This window comes from Elaeis guineensis, chromosome 9 (genome assembly GCF_000442705.2).
Source record: "Elaeis guineensis isolate ETL-2024a chromosome 9, EG11, whole genome shotgun sequence".
NCBI classification, from domain to species: Eukaryota; Viridiplantae; Streptophyta; class Magnoliopsida; order Arecales; family Arecaceae; genus Elaeis; species Elaeis guineensis.
The window spans coordinates 44869918-44881627 of record NC_026001.2 but is presented as its reverse complement, the minus strand read 5'-3'; the positions used below and the strand labels follow the sequence as shown (position 1 = coordinate 44881627).

General features: G+C 41.4%; 1 non-coding gene across 1 annotated transcript; it reads right to left on the bottom strand.

Moving 5' to 3' along the window:
• Positions 1–10987: 10987 nt before the first annotated feature.
• Positions 10988–11093, bottom strand: LOC114913287 (small nucleolar RNA R71). Its single transcript, XR_003799287.2, has one exon. It is a non-coding gene; the product is annotated as a small nucleolar RNA R71 (small nucleolar RNA).
• Positions 11094–11710: the final 617 nt, after the last annotated feature.

Below are 11710 nucleotides of genomic sequence, written 5' to 3'. Positions count from 1 at the left end.
GGCAGAGTTTTAGAGATAGTGTTTTGAGCTTAGAGGAGAACGTATCTGGGGGGTCTCTTTTATAGATGAGAGAGCATAACCAATTGATAGCGATGTCCGTAACTGCCTGATAGTGGGCCGTTCGGGGCCACGTGAATTTTGTTACAGAGAGTAGAGTGGTGTCCGTTGTCGTGACTTACCGGAGAGTGGTGGGGCCACGTGGAGTTTGTTATAGAGAGTGGAGTGGTGTCCGTTGTCGTGACTTGTCGGAGAGTGGTGGGACCAAGTGGAGTTTATTACAGAGAGTGAAGTGGTGTCCGTTGTCGCGACTTGCTAGAGAGTTCGGGCCGGATGGCTGAAGCTCGGTTGGGATGTCTGGTGGAGCAGAATAACTCTCTGTCTCAGCAATTTAAGAGAGGCTCAGATATTTTTGAGGTTGCTGATGGGTTAACTGTTGTTGGATGCCTTAGGCGTTGATGCTGCAGATGGAAGTCATCTGCTGTAGAAGCCTGGATGAAAATTTTTTGTTGGAGAAATCTGACTGGTGTCCGATTGCTAGAGAAGTCCATCTGAAATTTATCTAATGTAGAAGCTTGTCTGAGGGCTGTCCACTGAGAGGTCTAGTTGCATGAGGAATCCGATAGAAGGTCGATCGATAGCAGAATTTGGAAGGCACTATAGAAGGTTGACCGATAGAAGAGTCCGGAAGGCGTTGTGGAAGTTCATCCACTGGAGGAGTTTGGTTGGCACTGTTGAAGTCCGGATGGCACTGTTGAATGTTGATGGCTGGAGAGGTACGAAAGACATCAGAGACAGTTGGTCACTATAGAAATCCGACTGCTGGAGCCCGTCTATTGTAGAAGTTTGTCTGGAATCCATCCACTATAGAAGTTTGGATGGAGTCTGGTTCTTGTAGGAGTCTGGAAGGATGCCGCTTACTGTAGAAGCTCGGAGGGAGATCGTTACCGTGAAAGCCCGGATGGAGATCGCTTATTATAGAAGCTCAGATGGAGACTGATTGCCATGGAAGCCCGGATGGAGACCACTTATTGTAGAAGCTCGGATGGAGACTGGTTACCATAAAAGCCCGGATGGAGATCGCTTATTGTAGAAGCTCGGATGGAATTCGCTTACTGTAGAAGCTCGGATGGAATTCGCTTATTGTAAAAGCTCAGATGGAGACCGATTACCGTAGAAGTCGGATGGAGATCACTTATTGTAGAAGTCCTACTGCTGGAGAAGCCCGGACATTGACGAAGTCCGAAAGAAGCTCGAAGAAAAGTCGATCGTGATAGGAGGAAGTCTGGAAGAGATTCAGAGAGTAGTCGAAAACTGTAGAAAATCGACTGATAGTGAAGCCCAGAGAGCATTTGGAGCAATTCGATAGATGACTGAAGGAGCTCATTATTGGAGAAGCCCGAAGGGTACGGTAGGAGTTTGTCCATTGGAGGAATCTGGAGGACATTGTGGAAGGTCGACCGCTGGAGGAGTTCGGATGGTATTGTGGAAGCTCGGACAGTCGGGGGAGTTCAGAAAGATGCCACGCAAGGTTGGAAGCCAGAAGAGTCCTGGGAGGGTTGGCCTCTTATGAACTTTGGCTGGAGTTATTTTATACCCAACAAAGCCCAAGAATTTCCCTGAGGTTACTCCAAAAGCGCACTTGGCTGGGTTCAGCTTTATCTTGTATTTTCGGAGGGCGATGTAGGTCTCCTCAAGGTCGACGATGTGGTTCATTGAGGATTTGCTTTTTACAAGCATGTCGTTCACGTAGACCTCCATGTTGCGGCCGATCTGCTCTTTAAAAATCTTGTTCACCAACCGTTGATAAGTCGCTCCTGCATTTTTTAGGCCAAAAGGCATGACCCTATAACAGTAAAGACCACGATTAGTAATAAAAGCAGTCTTTTCTTCATCCTCTGGTGCCATCCTGATTTGATTGTAGTCGGAGAATGCATCCATGAAAGTGAGAAGCTCATGGCTCAAGGTTGCATCCACTAATTGATCAATTCTGGGCAGAGGGTAACTATCCTTCGGGCAGGCTTTGTTCAGCATTTTGAAGTCTATACACATCCTCCACTTGCCGTTCGCCTTCTTGACGAGAACCATATTGGAGACCCAGTTAGATAGTTGACTTCTCTGATGAACCTGGCTTTTCAGAGTTTATCAACTTTCTCAGCTATTGCCTTCTGCCTTTTCGGTGCATGACCTCGAATTTTTTTCTTCATCGATTGATGTTTGGGATCAACAGCCAGATGATGTTCCATGACTTCTGCATCAACCCCCAGCATGTCCGTCGGAAGCCAAGCGAAACATCCACATTCTTTTATAAAAAATTGATGAGCTGTGTCTGTACCTCTTCTCCTAGGTTGGAGCGATCTTTACCACATGCTCTTCATCCCCATCATTTAAAGGAATCGAGGCAAGATCTTCAATTGGCTCACCCCGTTCTTCAGCAAGGTCATCATGGGTGTCTAATCCGTCAACAAGACAGGGGTCAGACTGACCATTTCTTTGTAAGGCTATGTTATAGCAGTGTCTTGCCAGGACTTGATCTCTTCTAACCTCTTCGACCCCTTAGCTTGTAGAAAATTTCAATTTCAAATGGTAGGTCGATACCACAGCTTGGAGGGCATTGGGGCCAGATCGGCTGAGTATTGCATTGTAGGCAGACGACGCCCTTACTATCAGGAAATCCACTTGCGCTTTAGATTATTTCGGGTACCGACCTGCAACTACGATCAAAGTTATTACTCCTTCCACTGGCACAGCATCGCTAGTGAACCCACCAATGGGGAGCTTATCGGTTCTATTCAATCATCTGGAATAGATATTTTTGAGAATGCATCATAAAATAAAATATCGGCCGAGCTTCCACTATCAACAAGAATGCAGTGTACATCATAGTCAGCAATATTTAAAAAAACTACTACCGCATCATTATGGGGAATTGAATCTCCTTGGCATCTTCTTCAATAAAGGTTATAGATTCTTCAGTCCTCTACCGCTTGGGTGGTCCGGCCGATCCACCGGCTGCTCCCCACTGGGGTCCTCCAGAGATGGTGTTGATGATCTCGATTGGAGGTCGATCTTCAGGCTGTTCTTCCCTCCTTGGCAGCTCTGGTTGTGGTAGGGCCCTCGATCAATCTTCTCTACCTTCAAGCCGGTGTCGGATGAATCTGTTGAGCCGACCTCATCTGATGAGCTCCTCGATCTCATCTCAGAGCTGAATACACTCCTCCGTGTCATGGTCGTGGTCACGATGATAGAGGCAGAACTTGTTAGGATTGCACTTCCTAAGGTGTGTGCACATCTTTTCCGACCTTGACAGCTGCTCCCTGATTTCCATGAGCACTTGAGTTTTTGAAGTATTGAGAGGGGCGTAGCTATGGAATCTTTCTGGGGGAGCTCCACCGAACTCTGTGCCCGGGCTTCTCTACCTACGAGCTCGGGGGAGAGTTGGACATGCTTGTATTCGGAGGGAGTTCGAAAATGTGGCCGAGCTTCACTTGATCTTTTTTCAGCTGTGGGCTTGCTAGAGTCACCCGCCTGCCACTCCTTCACGGCCTCCTCGTCCTTCAGCTTGAAGGCTTCCTCTGCTCGGGCATATCCTTCGGCTCGAGCCAGCAAATCAGCGAAGTCCCTGGGATACTTCTTTTTCAAAAAAAATAGAAGATCATTCTTTGAAGATCGCTCTTCAGAACGGCCATTACAACTGATTGGTCCAAGTTTCAGACCTCCAATACGGCGGTGTTAAAATGGTTGACATAAGTTCGGATAGATTCTTTCTCCTTCTGCTTGATGTTGATGAGGGACTCTGAACCTCTCCGAAGACATTGGCTGCTGACAAAATGAGCCGCAAATTGATGGCTCATTTGATCAAAGGAGAAGATAGTACCCGACTTTAGTGTCGAGTATCAATTTCTTGCTGCTCCCTTCAAGATTGATGGGAAAGCTCGGCATAGGATGGCGTCTGATGCGCCATGGAGTAGCATCATTATCCGGAAGGCCTCTAGATGATCAATTGGATCCAAGGTCCATCGTAGATCTCAAATTGGGAGAGCTTGAAGTTCGTCGGGATCGATTCCTGTATAATCATTTGAGAAAAAGGAGAGTTAGTACAGATGTCCTCACCGTAAGCAGGGGGAGCATGGCGGAGCTCTTCGATCTGCCAGTTTATCTCTTGAAACCTTTGACCTAGGAGATCCTCTCGATCACGAATCCTGAGGGTCTTCTGGCAGAATGGAGGTAGAGACCCTCCGGGGATGGAATCGTGATCAGACAGAGGGTTCTCCGCCTTCTACTTTTCCTTTTCAGGGGATATAGGGCGACTGGCATAAGTGGGCCGTTCGATCATCGGATTCTAAAATTTTGATGATACTCTTTCCAGCCGCATAGATGCCTGCGGCTACTGCTGCTGCTGCATGGCCTGCACCACTTCGGTGAGGCCCCTGACCTGCTGAATCAGTTGGTCGAATTACTCCATGCCGACTGCTGTTGCTGGAGGAGGAGGAGCCTGAGAAACTGGAGACGAGGTCGGAGCTGGTGGATCTTGCTGAGATCTGGCCATGGAAGCCGTAGATCACCTGGTGGATGCCTTTCGAGGAGGCATCAGGTTGGGATCTGGCCAGAGAAGAAAAAGAAGATTTCGAAGAAGATGATCGGAGATAGTCCCGTTGAGTACTCCTTTAAGAATAAGAGTCCTGCGAAGACATAGACCCTTCCTCTAGCACCAATTCTGTTGGTGCAGAATTCCACCGAGGTTGGAGAAGCTGGAGTCGAGAGGATCACGGCTGCCGTCGGACCTACAAGGAAAGTCTAAACCAGAGTTGGGGATGCTCTGACAAGACCCTCCGACGCTCAAGTCAGTACTTTGTTTCAACAGAAATGGAGCACTCGAATGAGATTTTGGCAAAGTTTTAGAGATAGTGTTTTGAGCTTAGAGGAGAACGTATCTGGGGGGTCTCTTTTATAGATGGAGAGCATAACCGATTGACAGTGACGTCCGTAACTACCTGGTAGTGGGCCGTTCGGGGTCACATAGAGTTTGTTACAGAGAGTGGAGTGGTGTCCATTGTCGTGACTTGTCGGAGAGTGGTGGAGCCGCATGGAGTTTGTTATAGAGAGTGGAGTGGTGTCCATTGTCGTGACTTGCCGGAGAGTGGTGGGGCCACGTGGAGTTTGTTACAGAGAGTGGAGTGGTGTCCGTTGTTGCGACTTGCCGAAAAGTTTGGGCCGGACGACTGAAGCTCGGTTGGGACGACTAGTGGAGCAGAATAGCTCTCTGTCTCAGTAATTTAAGAGAAGCTCAGATGTTTCTGAGATTGCTAATGGGTTAACTGTTGTTGGTGCCTTAGGCATTGATGCTGCAGACGGAAGTCATCTGTAGAAGCCCGGATGGAAACTTTCTGTTTGAGAAATCCAGCTAGAGTCTGATTGCTAGAGAAGTCCGTCTGGAATTTATCTGATGTAGAAGCTTGTCTGAGGGCTGTCCATTGGAGAGGTCCGATTGCATGAGGAATCTGACAGAAGGTCGATCGATAGTGAAATTCGAAAGGTGCTATAGAAGGCTGACCGATAGAAGAGTCTAGAAGGCATTGTGGAAGTTCGTCTGCTGGAGGAGTCTGGTTGGCACTATTGAAGTTCGATTGGCGCTGTTGAAGGTTGATGGCTGGAGAGGTACGAAAGACATCGGAGACAATCGGTCACTATAGAAATTTGGCTGCTGGAGCCCGTCCGTTGTAGAAGTTCGTCTGGAATCCATCCGCTGTAGAAGTTCGGATGGAGTCCGATTCTTGTAGGAGTCCAAAGGATGCCGCTTACTGTAGAAGCTCGGAGGGAGATCGATTGCCGTGGAAGCTTGGATGGAGACCGCTTATTGTAGTAGCTCGGATGGAGACTGATTGCCGTAGAAGTTCGGATGGAGATCGCTTATTGTAGAAGCTCGGATGGAGACTGGTTGTCGTGGAAGTCCGGATGGAGATCGCTTATTGTAGAAGCTCAGATGGAATTCACTTACTGTAGAAGCTCGGATGGACTTCCTTACTGTAGAAGCTCAGATGGAGATCAGTTGCCGTAGAAGCTCGGATGGAGACTGCTTATTGTAGAAGTCCTGCCGCTGGAGAAGTCCGGACATTGACGAAGTCCGGAAGAAGCTCGGAGTAAAGTCGATCATGACAGGAGGAAGTCTGGAAGAGATTCGGAGAGTAGTCAAAAACTGTAGAAAATCGACTAATAGTGAAGCCAGAGAGTATTTAGAGCAGTTCGATAAACGACTGAAGGAGCTCATTATTGGAGAAGCCCGAAGGGTACGATAGGAGTTCGTCCATTGGAGGAATCTGGAGGACACTGTGGAAGGTCGACCGTTGGAGGAGTTCGGATGGTATTGTGGAAGCTCGGATGGTCGGGGGAGTTCGGAAAGAGCCGCACAAGGTCGGAAGCCGGAAGAGTCCTGAGAGGGTTGGCCTCTTACGAACTTCGGCTGGGGTTATTTTATACCCAGCATGATCTTTTAGATGAATTCAAAAAACTTGGATTAAAAAATAAGGAACTTAAAAAATACGATTATGCTTTGATTAAAGAAAAGAAGGACTTTCTAAAAAAAAGATTTTTTGCTCAAAAAATCATGATTTAAAAAATAAAATTAAAAAAATAAACTTATTATTGATAAATTTACTTGTAATTCTGAAAAATACAAATGATTTTTAATAGTTAAAGAGCTATTTTTAATAAAATAGGATTTGGTTTTAACCCCCATAAGAAGTAAAAGTTTTTAAAGTATTTCTTTGTTAAATCTTCATCAAACACATCTTCCAATGTTATTTGTTATTAGTGTGGAAAGCTAAGACACAAAGCACATTCAAGTGACTTTAGAAAGTTATGTAACAATAAAATTAAAAATATTTGGGTTTCGAAAGAAACAATTACAAGTAATCCTAAAGGATCGAAGAAAGTTTGGATACCTAGAATTACAATCTAGTCTTTTCTTATAAGAGTGTCTTGCAACCAATGGAAGAAAATAGAGATGGTAGCTTGATAGTGGCTATTTAAGATACATTATGGGTGACAAGACATAATTTGTCACTCTTGAAATAAAGAAAGGAGGATTGGTGACCTTTGACAATAATGCAAAGGATGTATCATTATAATTGGTAGCATTTGTATCACTCTTTCTATCTATATTTAGAATATTTTATTTGTAGATGGATTGAAACATAATTTGCTAACTATTAGTCAATTATGTGATAAAGATTTTAAAATTGTATTTAAATCCTTGATGTGCATAGATTCTAGTCCCAATGATAATGGTATTGTGCTTATTGGATATAGACATAGCAATGTCCTTGATCTAGATGATCTTTTCATGAAAAATGATCAATTCTAGTTGCAATAGATGCTAAAGTTAATGAGAGTAGTTGGTTGTAGCATCATAGATTAGATCATACGAACATAGATTTGATTTCAAAACTTATCAAAAATGATCTTGTCAAAGAATTGTCCAAAATAAATTTTGAAAAGAACAAGATTTGTAATGCATGTTAACTTAAAAAATAAACTAAGAGCTATTGTTTAGAATTGGTTCATATAGACTTATTTGAGCCTACTAGATCCATAAACCTAGAAGAAAAAAGATATAGACTTATGATTGTTGATGATTTTTCTTGATTTACTTGGGTATTATTTGTAGCATAAGAAGATGAATCTTCTTTCTATATTTTTGAAGTTTTATTACAAAGTTTCAAATGAAAAGAACTCAATACAATTTACATAAAAAATGATCATGGAATCAAATTTGAAAATTAGTAATTTAAAATCTTTTATAATGAAAAAGAGATTGATCATAATTTTTCAATATCTACTATATCTTAATAAAATAAGATGGTAGAAAGAAAGAATAAAACTTTATAAGAAATAGCCATATCGATAAACACTTAAATTAAGTCACAATAGTATTAAATATTATAATAATTGATATTATTTTATTAAAATTTATTGCTCTCTAGTCTTATTTGTAGGAAATTAAGAGTTTGGGCTCAAATAATCTAAATTAAATTTAAATTGGCTCAGATTCGAGTGAACCAAGTAACCAACTCAAGAGCCATAATGATCAAGTAGGATGTGGCATCAGATAGAGACCCACGGATGTGTGGCTAAGAAGACGAGCGAATGCGGAAGCTAGTTGCAGATGCTGGGCATGGGCTAAGGACACACAGTATTACAACAAAAAAAAAATCTTTTAGGAACAAGTGGATAGCATTTAAAGCAGTGGACCCACATTGCATTTAAAGCAAGAAGTCTTGAGCCTTTTCCTTGGGAGCGTGGAGTTGGTCACACCATCCTACGACTGACGCAGTATGGAGCATGGGATCAAACGGCTAGGAAAGCGCACTCCCATATCAAGCGGTGGTGGCCCATATGAGTATTTAAAGAGGTGGGGCCTATGGTAGATTCAAAGCATTAAAAGAGCTTGTTGGAGGTTTTTGCATGAACTTGAATGCAAGTTGGGGGTTGGGCTTCTTCATGTAGTCCATGGTGGACCGTGTGGAAGGAAAAGAAGAATGCGACCACACGAAGGAATTCTTTTGAAAATTTTTTAAGAAAAACCCTACGCCCTCTTCCCGTTTCATCATGCTTCCAATAAAATAACTTCCTCCTTCACCTCTTCGTCTAATCCATCCATTCCCTTAGGAGGCCTATCACATCATTAGTCCCATATTGCTAAACCAATAAATCTTTACACATCCCAGCATCTATAAAAAGCTCCTAAGGCTTTAACCTAAAGCATCCCCTTCCATCCATCTCCATCTAGCCCTTTCATCATGCCTCCTCCTCTCATAGTCCCCATGCCTCTCTTTCAGAAGTAATGATAGGGAAGTCTTCATTCATGCGTGGCTAAAGGCTGAAGTTCTGGGGGGGAAGTAGAAGACATCTTTGAGTAATGGTTTTAATTATCTTTGTTTATTCCAATAGTAATTTTCTTTTGATGCAATGAATATCTTGTAGCTTTCTCTTGCTTTTGATCTCAATGGAATTTTATTATTCATGCATGAGATGAGTTTTGATTTTTACTATGCTTGTATATGAATTGTAATCTCTAAATAGGCTATGATTGTCGAGACATATCGTGATTGGGAGATACGGTCCATGCTCACCAAATAGCCTATGTTGAAGAGCAATTCATAAACATCTATTTTCAGATTTTTTAGGATTTAATTTTGAATAGTCTATGGTTCTATAGGGATGAATCATGATCAAGATGATACAATCCATGCTCTAGAGAAAAGATTATGCTCATAACTAAGGTCCTAAAATAATTTAAAAAATATTTTTCTTGCATTAAAAGAAATTATCAAGATCATGCTTGAAGGTGAATTCAAAAACCCCAAACTCCTTTAATTGTTTCTTGATCCTTAATAGTTATTTCCTACTCATCTCCTTTCATTTTAATTTCTTAATTTAATCAATCATGCTTTAATATAATTACTAATTTTTTTTCTTAAAATTTACTTAAAATTAAATTGAATGTAACTTAGCCTATATTCCCTATGGATTCAACTTACTCTAGCTATTTAGCTGATTCAAAAATCTATTACTTGGTGTGTATTGACGACAACGCATCAAATTTTGCCATCGTTACAAAGGATTATAGCATGGTTGCTTCAATTTTGTAAAAAAAAAAATTTTCTTATTTATTGTTTATTTTATTGCATAGTTACCTTATATGCTTCACTACATTATTTGTTTTACTACTTTAAATTTCTACCTTTTATATCTAGTTGACTTTGAGTATTTGAATCTAATTCAAACATCCTTTTCTCTAGTTTCCTAAATACAAATCAAAAAAAAGGAAGGACACTAACACATCATAATACTTAACTAATATAGAGAAACAAAATTAAAAATTAAAAACTTTTCACTTGTGCTTGGATATCTTACTTTGTTTGCATTGCATATTATAAAATAATTTAAGGGCACAACCCATTAACTAAGATAAGATGGAGATTTGATCACCCTTTCTTAGATCAAAAATCATTTTTTTCATATTGTATAACCTAGACCTTAAAATCAATTAGGCATCGACCTAGGATACCCGAGCTTAATAGGACAAGCACACCTAAGAGTTGGACCAAGGTAGACTCAATCCTTGAATTAGTGACTAGAAAAATGGTTTCGGAACTATATTTCGAAGAAAGTTGGTTCTCTAATTAGGACCGTTGCTTATGCATGAGGAGCCTCCCACCGATCTTATACTTACCTATCTAATTTAGTGAATTGGTTCAAACTTGAAGTGCTCAAAGGTTAACTTGGCAGTTAGGAGCAGTCTAGACATAGGATAACCCTAAGTTGAGTTTTATTGTATTTATAATTGTTATCGAAATTTAAACCTAATTAAAGTATTCTTCTCTTTCATCTTTAGATCTAGGACTCCTTAGGACTCATCTTTAGAACCCTCTCCTTTCTCTTCTCTCTTCTTCTAAAATAAAGTAAAAATAATAATAAAAATATAGACTAGGGTTTGTTTTAGAATTGTGGTGTGTGCTTGGTTGTAGATCACTATAACCAGAATTATGACCCTTAGACCCTGAGATTGAGAGAACCATTAGAGTAACCCGAGTTAGGACTATAGACCTACACCAGAAGACTGATCCACCACACCAATTGAAGGAGTACTTTAATCCTTCAACCTACACCTACTCCCCATGCATTCAAGTGCCTCTAGTAGTGGCCATATAGTAAGAGATCAAGTCCAGCATTATTCAAATGCTCCCATGTTTCTATGGACTTGCAAACAAGGACCCATACAAACATCTAAACGAATTTCTAAAAATTTGTTCAACTGTTAAAATTTAGAATTTCTCTGATGATGCTCTTAGACTAAAATTATTCTCATTGTCATTGAAAGACAAAGTCAAATATTGACTGAACTTCTTAGACACCATAAAGATTTTGACTTGGGACCAACTTCAGAGGGAATTCCTCAAAAAGTACTTTCCAATAGGAAAAACTAATCAAACCTAAAAAGCAATAACTAGTTTTTCCCAGATGGATGGAGAAATATTTCATGAGACCTAGAAGAGGTTGAAGAAATTGATTAGGAAGTGCCCACACCACGCCGTATCCAAGTGGCAACTGGTCTAGTGCTTCTATGATGGCCTATCAGAGAAGCACCGGTAAATGGTTGATATCTTATATAGTGGGACCTTCATGCTAAAAACCAAGCCTGAAGCTTGGCAGCTCTTTGAAACATTGAGTAAGAATTCACTGTACCATATGTCTGCTGCCAAGAGAGACCGTCTCATATTCGGACCCAATTGCGATGGCATTTATGAAGTTGGAAGCTCAATCAACATCCATCGTAAAGTGGATGAATTATCCCAAAAACTTGACCAACTACTACTGGTCAGACCCATCAATACTCCAACCACACCTATACGAGATGTTTGTTCCATCTGTTCGAGTCCTACACATACTATCATCGTGTGTCCGGATGCACCCCAATACCCTGAGTTCATACATGAATAGATAAATCAAGCATAGACTCAGAATAATTTTAGACTTGGACATAACCCATACTCCAATACCTATAATCTAGGTTGGAAAGACCATCCAAACTTTTCTTGGACCCAACAACCTACTACAAGACCCTTGATTTCAAGACCTAGTTATCTCGAGGGAGCCTATAAATCGGCTCTATACCTGTAGTACGCACAAAACCTGCAACCTTCTCCAAATA